The 11,055-nt window shown below is 54.3% G+C and overlaps 1 protein-coding gene across 15 annotated transcripts in view; it reads right to left on the bottom strand.

The window, feature by feature from the left end:
- Positions 1-11,055, bottom strand: part of PLEKHA6 (pleckstrin homology domain containing, family A member 6) — a 147,017-nt gene that overhangs the window by 82,082 nt on the left and 53,880 nt on the right. Inside the window, exon 1 of one of the 15 annotated variants that reach the window (XM_014549702.1) lies at positions 5,860-6,035. The exons of the other annotated variants lie outside the window; for them this stretch is intronic. The gene's annotated coding sequence lies outside the window, so the exon portion shown is untranslated. Of the gene's footprint in view, positions 1-5,859; positions 6,036-11,055 lie in introns of those variants that run through there. 15 annotated transcript variants of the gene reach the window in all.

Here is an 11,055-nt window from a genome sequence, read left to right on the forward strand (position 1 = left end):
CCTCCCTCCTCACCCTGCCTGCAGCTCTGTAACATCAGACAGCCCTCTAGCTGCCGCTCCTCCAGACACCAGAGCACAGCCCTGCAGCCCAGGGAGAGACCTGTCAGGCGTGGTCCTGTCTCTCCCAACCCCAGCCCCTCCAGCAGTTCAAGTCCAGGTGCTAAAGTGGCTCTCAGGGTCATGGAAGTAAGGATGATGAGCAAGTCCCCAGTTTAGAAGCAGTTTCTAGACTCTTCCCCCACATCAAGGAATAATAAATAGTCTGCTAAGGTTCAGATCCAAGATAACTGGTTGGAGTATAGTAATTGCTCAACGCACCTTCTCCCCTCCCCCTTCCTCCCCTGCTCTCCCTTCCCCTCCTCTCTCCTCCAAGCTCCTGTGTCTGGCTGTTACGAGCAACCCCTTTCCCTAATGTTTCACCCGTAATAAGAATCAGGCCACGTGAGAGTGGGGAGGGAAATCACGGTGACAATTACCTCATTTTGCTGGTAAGGGACTGAGTGAGGCCAGGAAGACGAAATGGCTTATCGAAGCTGGTGAGGGCCTGGCCAATGTGGCTCCGTGGTTACGCATCGACCTATGAACCAGGAGGTCACGGTTCAATTCCTGGTCAGGCACATGCCCGGGTTGTGAGCTCCATCCCCAGTAGGGAGCATGCAGGAGGCAGCTGATCAATGATTCTTTCATCATTGATGTTTCTATCTCTCTCTCCCTCTCCCTTCCTCTCTGAAATCAATAAAAAATATATAAAAGGCTGGGGAGACACTCCCGGCCCAATCTGGCATCTTGGGTGGTAGAACGGAAAGAGAAAGTTTAAATGTCAGATGGAGTCATGTTTTGATACAACTAGATACTCACTTGAGTCACTGAATGTGAAAAAAGTCACTTAACCTTCCTGGGCCTCAGTTCCCTCTGTTGTAAAACGAGGTAAATGGCACTACTGGAGAAAGTGACGACTAAATAAGGTACAAGTATAAAGCAGGAGCACACAGTAGGCATTCAATGAAGACCCACCGCCCTCCGGCTCTGTTTACCATGCACACGCCCTTTTACCTCTGACTCAAAAGGTAACTCTAAATTGCCTTCAGTATTTACTGTTCCTTCGGGTGTTGGTTTAATGTTTCTCGTTCGTTGTCTTTATGTCACTCTGACTAGTAACAGTCACGGGTCACTGCACAGGACTCAGAATGCAACGCTTCGTGTCTCTAGAGGGGGAGCTTTATTTACGGACCAAGGTCACAGATTCGCACGGTAGCCTCGCTGCCGATGTCTCCCACATCTCCACCTCCAGGCGCCAAGCTCCAGTCCCATGAGCATTTCCCCAGAATGACAGGCACACCTCCCTTAATGCGCTTCACTGGTGTTGAGTCTTTTACAAAGTGAAGGCAAGCCCTGGCTGGTTTGGCTCAGTGGATAGAGCCTCAGCCTGTGGACTGAAGGGTCCCGGGTTCGATTCCAGTCAAGGGCACATGCCGGGGTTGCTAGCTCAGTCCTCAGTGGGTGGCGTGCAGGAGGCAACCAATCAATGATTCTCTCTCATCATTGATGCTTCTCTCTCTCCCTCTCCTTTCCTCTCTGAAATTATAAAATATATTTAAAAAACAAAAACCAAAGTGAAGGCAAGATCCTCCACCAGCAAAAAGATTACAACTTCCTTTATTTACATGCCTCGCTTTATTGTGGTGGTCTGGAGCTGAACCTGCAATATCTCCAAGATATACCTATAGTCTTTGCCTTCAACTCAGCATGTCTAAAGTGAAATTAAGATTCACCACGCACTGACTAACTATATTATGGTACAGTCCCCAAGGTAAGTAAAGGAAGATATGAGGGGAAGAGCAATTAATTTAGTATGCTACCATTTGGGTTAAGAAATCATTGGTAACTACCTATCTATATATACAAAAGCCTAAGCGACTGTCCGACCATCCAACCGGTAGCTATGATGCGCAATGACCACCAGGGGGCAGATGCTCAACACAGGAGCTGCTAAGCTGCTGTGATTTGGCAGCTGCGGTTCTCAGATGACACACCCAGAACCAGAGAGGAGGGAGCCCGATTCCAGGGTGCGTCACCTGAGAACCGCCCTCTTGCACGCAATCCAGGACCCCTTAGGGGATGTCGGAGAGCTGGTTTCGGACCAATCCCCGCAGGCCAGGCTGAGGGACCCCACCAGTGCACGAATCCGTGCACCGGGCTTCTAGTATGATTATAATGCCTAGAGCAGGGATCAGCAAACTTTTATGAAAAAGGTTAGATAGTAAATATTTTCAGCTTTCATTGGCCATATAGTCTCTGTTGCAAATATTCAATTCTGCCTTTGTAGTACAAAAGCAGCCACAGGTAATAGGTAAAGAAATGAACATAAATTAATTGTATAAACAAATGAGTATAAATGAGCATAAATGAATGAGTATAAATGAATTAGCATGGCTGTTTCATAAAAACTCTACTTGTGGACACTAAAACTTGAATTTCATATCATTTTAATGTGTCACAAAGCTTTATTTGTCTCTTCCTCCCCCCCCCCCCCCCCCCAACCATTTAAAATTGTAAATATCCTATTTGGTTTGTGGATCATGCAAAATCAGGTGGCGAGCCGGATTTGGCCCATGGGTCACAGCCTAGACTGGCTTAGAGCATCTCAGGAAGGACCAGCAGACATTGGTAACAGTGACCTCCAAGGAGCGGGTAGATCCGAGATGGGGCAGGAGGGAAACTTTTCACTGAATACCATTCTGTATCGCTTGACTATTGCAATCCATGCATGTTTAAAACATTTCATCGTTAACGAGCTCCCCATCTAAGTTCTCTGACTTCTCTCAATGTCTACTTTTACCGTCCAACACAATCAGGCTTCTAACTGCCAGGTCAACTCTAACTCACACTCTCCCACCCCAGACTCTCACCCCAACAGTAATCAGTGTCCAGAACCCACTGGTCCTGTTCACCAAAGTGCCTCAGCCCACTCCTCACTAGTCCTCCCCCTACCATTGTCTATGGCTCTTGCCATTGTCTCTACCACTCCACTGTCATTCTATACAGCCTTGCACACTTACCCAACTTTTTACTGGGGTAAAACTTATTTCCAAAAGGGAAACGGAAGCTTCTTAAGGACTGGGACTCTGTATTGCCTCCCCCTTGGCTCCTCCACCAGTACCTTGCACCTGGTGAGAATCCTGTAAACAGTTGCCTGGTTGTTATCTCCCATCCTGTTGGTGATGGTTTGGAATACACGCAGTGGTTCTCAACCTTCTGGCCCTTTAAATACAGTTTCTCATGTTGTGACCCAACCATACAATTATTTTCATTGCTACCTCATAACTGTAATGTTGCTATTGTTATGAATCATAATGTAAATATCTGATATGCAGGATGGTCTTAGGCGACCCCTGTGAAAGGGCCGTTCGACCCCCAAAGGGGTCGCGACCCACAGGTTGAGAACCACTGGAATACAGGGAAAGGTCCATCCAGAACAGAAGCCAGTCTGAGACACGCAGCAGGGCAAGAGGGCACAGGAGTGCAAAGCCTTGGATCGCAGGAACAAACATGGAGGGAGAGGAAAGATGTCAGAGTCAAGACCTGCTCCAAAAAAGGGGGCTGTGCTTTGGAGAAGGAAATCAGGAGGCCCCCGGGGAGTTTCCCCCTAATTCCAATCTCTGGAACATTAGCCTCGTGGGACAGGGAAATGGTGGCCGTCCCAGAACCGGAGCCTCGCACGCTGAGGAGGAATCTCAGTGCTGAGCAGTGTGCCCTCCCACTCGGTGCAGGAAACGCTCTCCCCAGCACCCAGGCCTGAGCTGCCGCCTGAACTTTGCAGAAACCAGGCGTGCATTACTTTCCAGGCAGCCTGTCTACTGGTGAAGAGGGCTGTGAGCATGATTTTCTGCTTCCACCCATGTTTCCTGTTCTGGAACTAAACAGAAAAAGACTTCCTGAATGGGTAATTAAAAACTAATGACAGCTACCAAATATAATAGAGTTTTCAAATATTTCTTCCTCCCGAGATGCTCAGAGGGTTTTTAAAGACACAAAAGCATGGACTCTTTGGAACTGGAAAGACCTTTGCTCAAAATGCTTATTGAATAAAACTGAATATAGTCATTTTCTTCCTACTTCCCAACATGAATGCGGGTTGTGCTATAAAAGTAATTGCTTTATTTCTTTATAGGAAAAAAACTTCACAATCACCTGTGGCAAAATGGGTCTTAAAATCCCATTTGATGCCACAGGGAACTCATGATTAGAGGGTTCGCTCATTTACACCCAGTCACACAGTGGTAGTCAAAATTCAAACCTAGGTCTACCCAGCTTCAAAATTCAGTCTTTTTCTTACAGCCCAAAGTTTCATGACAGTGGGTCACCAACCTCCCCCGTCTCTGAAATCCACAGAAATGGTTATTTCTATCATTTCCATCAGGAGCAGAAGAGACGGACAGCCTACAGCCCATGCTCCACTTGCCTGCAGCCCCTCACAGGCCCATATTCTGGATGTACTCAGGCCTTCCAGGGACGGAGAAAACGAGAGCAAAGACGATTCAAAGCCAGGATGCCAGCGTCCCAGAGACATTCAAGGGCACAGTGGCCTCTCCCTGGCTCCCACACGGTACCCAGTCCTGTGCTTCCCGGCCTTCGCAGGGGCTGGCTCCGGCCTCCCCACGGGGCTTGGTGTCGGGAAGCCCATGAAGCATGGCATTGTTTGGGCAGCACAAACACAACGTTTACCTGGGTCCTGGCACCTTTCTTTTGGTAAATATTTGGCTGGCTCACCCAGGAGAGGGCCGAGGCCTCTGCCCCACATATCCAACCACCCAGTTCTCAGAAGATGAGCTGGGTGGGCACAAAATAATCGCCACGCTTAAATCCAGCCGCGGCCCGGTCCCCTGCCTCAGCGTCCTCTAGCATAGCCTCAGAGCAGCTCTGAAACATTTGCAGCTTGGCCCTCAGCCCGTTATCAAAACTGAGCTTCAAGTCCCAGAAGGGTGTCTGACCGTCTATGGCAGTGGTTCTCAACCCTGGCTGCACATTAGAATCACCTGGGAATCTTTTTAAAATCCTGATTTCTGGGCCTCATCATTAGTAACAGAGAAACAGAATTTCCGGAGGATTTTCAGGAGCTCCAAACTCCTGGCTGTGGTTTGTCCTCTTGAGAAATGGGGAGGGTCATCCCTGGTGTCCAGCTACCCCCTCGGGCCAGACGAGCTCAGGAGTGTGCGTGTTTCTGGGGTAGGTGCTCTGAGGAGGAGCAACCAGGTGTTTTTATATACACAGGATGTTAATATTGGAGACAAAAACAGACCCCAAGCTCACTGCCTCTCTTCTTAGTCTCAGAGAGAAAACACCCCCTCCCTTCAATAGTCTATAATCTGTACTGGCCCAAGGGCACCCCATGATGCCCAGCCTCCACGGCCCCCATTCTCCAGGGGCTACCCGTTAGGCCTTCACCCCGCACTCCGAGGCTACCCGCCCTTCTATCTGCCATCTCCCTGGGAGATGTGGTCATTAGCAGAGAGCACTACGTAGGTGTCTAATTAAGCAATCAGCAGCTAACGCAGAAACCTGTTCAAGCTACCCCGCAGCATCCACCAGGGATCCTCTTACAGGCAACTCCCTCCCCCGAGCTTCCTGGAAAGGTCCCCATTGTTTGCCTACAACACAGCAAAGTGTCTGGTTCTGCCCTCCTACTTATCAGCTGGCACTGACTTCCCAGCCTCGCCACCACCCCAGGGGGTGCCATTCACAAGGAGCTCAGTGTGAACGGCGCCCCCAGAATCGTGGGACACGGCAGCCCCAAAGGGGTGGGAAAGTAAAGGTGCCCAGATGGGAGGGACAGGGCATTCTGAGAGGATGTCCCCCTACCTGGCCTCTGTAGGAGTCCCGGAGCCATACCCCGCCACGCCGACATTTCGGGGTCAGGGCACGGGTCGCCAGGAGCCCCTGAGAAGGCTGGTGGGAGGTGGCAGCGGTGGCCCTGGACAGCGTGAGTGGCTCAGCACCCCTCCCACCTATGTTTCTGAGTCCTCTCTTGCCTGCACTGTAGCTCACCTGTTCCTGTTTCACCCTTTAAATGGAATGTTCCACTTGCCCTGGAAGCCCAGGGGGAGGAAAATGGCCTGTGGAAGGAAAGCCTTCCTTTTCAGAGACTGGCATCTCTGGGATTCCCTCAGGTGCTGCTGCGGACGACGGGTGGGGGAAATGGGACGAGAGCAACCGCAGAGGAGGACCCTCGGGGGACAAGGCCGCCTGGAACTGGTGCCCACTCCCCCACCCTGGGGATGGTCTAAGCGGGAGCCTGGAAGGGAATAGACACCTGCTGCCTCCTGGCTCCTGGCAGATCCCCTCCCGGGTATCAGATGGGCACCTCCACAAGCTGGGGTGAGAAACAGTGAGACCCCCCTTAACCTCGTCTCCTGTGCCCCTTTGAATATCTTATCTTTCTTCTCCTGAGCCCTTATCTCTGACTCAGAGACCTTTATCAGCCCCTTCACAATGGAGCGGGAGGGTAGATGCCACAAGGTTCTCAAAGACACAGTGTGATGCCAGTAATGGAGGCGGGGGGTGCGGGGGGGAGCACCTCCGGGACAAACCCAGGCCTTCTCATTCCACAGGGGCTCAAATTACCCCAAACCCACACCCCTGCAGGTGGGCGCCTCTATCAGTGCAGGCCCTCGGTGCCCGCACGTGCCCCGGGCTCTGCCAGCTTGGCCCAGAACCCTAACACACTCTTGTTCCCCCAGATATGCGGGTTCTCTCCGACAGAAACGGGAGAACAACATCTCTTTCCAGCCACTGGGCCCTGGCCAGCTGTTTTCCAACTCCTATGAGACAAATTGGACTTTGATTACAGCAGAAACGATTTAGGTTAGACACCAAGAAGCACCTGAAATGAGTGGTAAGAGGAGGTTTAGGTTTAGGACTGTGCGTTGTGCTTTAGATTTACAGCCCACTTCCCCTCTGTGAGGTGTGGCCCTCGGCCTGTTATTCTCTTGGTCAGACATTTCCAGGACTTGCACCTCCCCTGCCTGCGTCACACAGGCCTCACTCGCTCCCTGTCTCGGTGCCCAAGACCCACCACAGCGCATCCCCATTCATCATTCAGTGTCATAGTCCACTGCTCAGTCTGCAGATTTCCTAACCCGGCTGGAGCCGCTCAGTATTTCCGCAGAGTTCTCTTGGTCAGAAATTTCCAGGACTTGCCCCTCCCCTGCCTGCATCACACAGGCCTCACTCACTCCCTGTCTCGGTGCCCAAGGCCCACTACAGTGGGGCCTTGACTTACGAGCTCGTTAGGAGCTCGTTAAGGAGCTTGTTAACTCAAATTACTCTATCAACTCAATGCAAAAAAATCGGCTGAGAGACAGCTGGTATCTCAAAAAACTCCTTAGTCGGGACACTCGTAAGTCAAGGCCCCACTGTACAGCGCATCCCCATTCATCATTCAGTGTCATAGTCCACTGCTCAGTCTGCAGATTTCCTAACCCGGCCGGAGCCGCTCAGTATTTCCACAGAAGCCTCGGCATCTCTGCTGCGGCCATGCCATCCCCACCCTCTCCCCCAGAGCGTCCCTCTCTTCTCCTCTCCAGCCACCAGAGCAAGACAACCTTGAAGGTAGCCGGTCTCGCCGTGAAGATATGGGCGTGAGTGGGTCATTTATCCAGGCATTTCCTGAGCGTCCACCGTGCTAGAGACTGAGACAAGGTGACGTCCCCGCCACCCGAGGAGCCCGATCCTGACCCTGGACACCTCAAAACCAAACCCACCCAACCAGCTCCCTCAGAGGCAGCCCACCACCGGGAGGTTGGGGGAAGAGGGGGCGCGTGAAATGATGGAATCGGGAGGTTGGGGGGAGAGGGGGCGCGTGGAATGATGGAATCGGGAGGTTGCGGGGAGAGGGGGCGCGTGGAATGATGGAGTCAGGAGGTAATGGGGAGGGAGCAGCACAGGGACAACAGCTTCTGAGAAGGAGGGTGGGCGCTCCAGATCGGGTGACACAGGGGAGAGGTGGGAGACCATTGGCCCTTGCCTAGGTCAGGGGTCACGCTGGAGGTGAGAATCGCCTCCATTTCCTGTGTGTTCACACTGTGCACTATTGGGACTGCTCTGTACGTAGGGTCTTGTTTATCGCTCGTCACTACCTGAAGCTGGAGGAGGATGTGGGGCCAGGCTGTGGAGGGCATGACGAGGCTCCTGCTCTGGAAATATTGTCCAGTGATCAATAGAGCAGGTGATCTTGGGAGGCTTACTCCCAGCGGGAAGCAGCAGGGATAGCGACAGGCCTGGAACATATGTCCTATGTTTGCAAACTATTCAAAGCAACACCAGGCCTGAGGAGGGAGCGGAGGCACTGGCTGGTGGGAGCCCGGCTTTCCTGGCAGGATGGAAAGTGGGTGTTCGAGCACGCCCTGTCCCTGCGAGAAACCCAGGGAGGCTGGGAGACAGCTGCCGGGAAGATAGCCGGAGGTCACTCAGAATAGACCACAGGAGGGACCTTCCCAATGGGCCAGCCTAGTGTACTCAGCCTCCCGGCAGCCCCTTGTCCCAAATGCCAGTGTGGGGGCTGTGGGGCAGGGTCCCTCCGCATGTGGGGGCTGTGGGGCAGGGTCCCTCCGCATGTGGGGGCTGTAGGGCAGGGTCCCTCTGCATGTGAGGGCTATGGGGGCAGGGTCCCTCCACATGTGGGGGCTGTAGGGCAGGGTCCCTCTGCATGTGAGGGCTATGGGGGCAGGGTCCCTCCACATGTGGGGGCTGTAGGGCAGGGTCCCTCTGCATGTGAGGGCTATGGGGGCAGGGTCCCTCCACATGTGGGGGCTGTAGGGCAGGGTCCCTCTGCATGTGAGGGCTATGGGGGCAGGGTCCCTCCACATGTGGGGGCTGTAGGGCAGGGTCCCTCTGCATGTGAGGGCTATGGGGGCAGGGTCCCTCTGCATGTGAGGGCTATGGGGGCAGGGTCCCTCTGCATGTGAGGGCTATGGGGGCAGGGTCCCTCTGCATGTGAGGGCTATGGGGGCAGGGTCCCTCTGCATGTGAGGGCTATGGGGGCAGGGTCCCTCTGCATGTGAGGGCTATGGGGGCAGGGTCCCTCTGCATGTGAGGGCTATGGGGGCAGGGTCCCTCCACATGTGGGGGCTGTAGGGCAGGGTCCCTCTGCATGTGGGGGCTGTGGGGCAGGGTCCCTCCGCATGTGGGGGCTGTAGGGCAGGGTCACTCTGCATGTGGGGGCTATGGGGGCAGGGTCCCTATGCACGCCCCACCCCGGAGCTGGCAGAGTCTCCTCCACTGGCCTTTCCCCTCCTCCTGCTCCAGAGGTCCAGCACCTCAGCTGACCCATCCCAGAGAGAAGACAGGTCCTTCCCAAAGGCCAGTTTCCCTTTCCACCCCGTGTAGCCATCCAGGCTTGAGTCTAACCTTCATCTGACTGGGATCTGAATGTATTCCCACTGGAGAAGTCAACAGGGCTATCGAACTTAGGTGGGTAAAGATGACACTACCAGGCAGACAGAAGCCACAGTGCGCACCTCCATCCTCTGGCCTGGGCCCTAACATCCCGGGTGGAGATGACTCCCCTGTATCCCCCCAGGGGGGACTGGGCTGAGGAACAGAGGAGCCAGGGATGAACCTCAGATAGGTGAGGCGGCCTCTCTGGACCCACTTCCTCAAACATCTCCAGGGTTAAGGCGGAATCCCACAATCCACCGCGACCTGCAGGTGAAATCACTGGAACTGGGAGCCAGGAGACTAGGCCTGCTCTGCTCTGAGCCTCGGGCACGTCCCTGGCCCTCTCTTCCTTTACCCGCGGTTGGGACAGAACCTCCGCCACCCTCATTCCGTTCTTGTGAGTGTAAAATAACTTGATGAATATAGAAGTGTTTCCAAAGTCAAGCCTAAAAGCAAAACATAGGACGCTGTTGATGGGACGCTGGTCAGCTCACAACAAGGCCCAGGGACTTCATGCCCTCAGCCCTCAGCCCACACCCTGGGCTCCAGGCTGCAGTGCATGCTATGGCCTGAGTCTGGCAGTGAAGAGGTAATGACCAGCAATAGCCCCCCAGCCAGATCTCCAGGGACCAGCGCCAGACCTCCAGGGCAGCGACTCCGCACACTGCCTCAGGGCCCCACGCCTGGAGCCCCAGGTGCTCCCGAGCCCCGCTATCCTCCGCTGTTGCCATGATTTTCCCGTCTCCCCACCAGACTCTGAGGGCAGTGACCAGGCCTGATTCACCTGTTTTCCTGGTGTCTGCCTTACAGTGATTCCTCAATAAATGCTTGGTGGGGAGGGCAGAGGGAGGGAGAGTGGGAGGGATAAAGAAGGAGGAGAGAGGAGAGGGAGAAATGGAAGGAAAAGGAGGGTGGAGGAGGGATGACAGAGGGAGGAGGAGTGAGCGGGAAGCAGGAGGAGGGAGGGGGAAACCATGGTGACCAGGTACCAAGAGATAATGGTCACCTCCAGCCAATGGACTTGCACCATGGCCCTCTGTTGGGCTAAGTCTAATGGGGACACGTGGACACAGGCTGCCCCCGCCCCCCGACCCCACCCGGCCTTGTGAGGGGTGGGCTTTCAGCTGCCAAGAAGACCGGGCGGTTCCCAGGACTTCAGACTCTGCTGCTCCATCGCCCTCCCTTCTCCCCTGTCCCAGGAAAGTGAGCAGAGCCAGTGCCCCCTCAGGCCCAGCTCTGCCCCAGGGCCCACTTCTCCCGCCTCAGTGTCCTCCTCCCCCACCCCCTGCTTAATGGAGGCTCATTCTTGTCCTGGATGCTGGGAGTGGATTTGGCAGGATGGGGGCTTGCACCTGGACACCCCGCCACTGGACTCCTGACCCCAAGGTGGGGTGAACTTCAGGGAGTGCTGCTCAGGTGACGCCAGCAGAAACCTGAGGAAAGAGCCTCGTTTCTCCTTCTGGATTCACCTCAAACACAAGCTCTGGGTCCCTCCCTGAGGCGCTGAGAGGTGGAGGGGGGCGGCTTCTAGAGGGAGGGGCCTGAGCAGGCTTGGCCGCTGCCTGACTCGGGAAAGCTGGAAACCAAGACTTAACAAGCTGGCTTCTCCCTGGAATTTCC

Source organism: Myotis brandtii, unplaced genomic scaffold, assembly GCF_000412655.1.
Source record: "Myotis brandtii unplaced genomic scaffold, ASM41265v1 scaffold566, whole genome shotgun sequence".
NCBI lineage: Eukaryota > Metazoa > Chordata > Mammalia > Chiroptera > Vespertilionidae > Myotis > Myotis brandtii.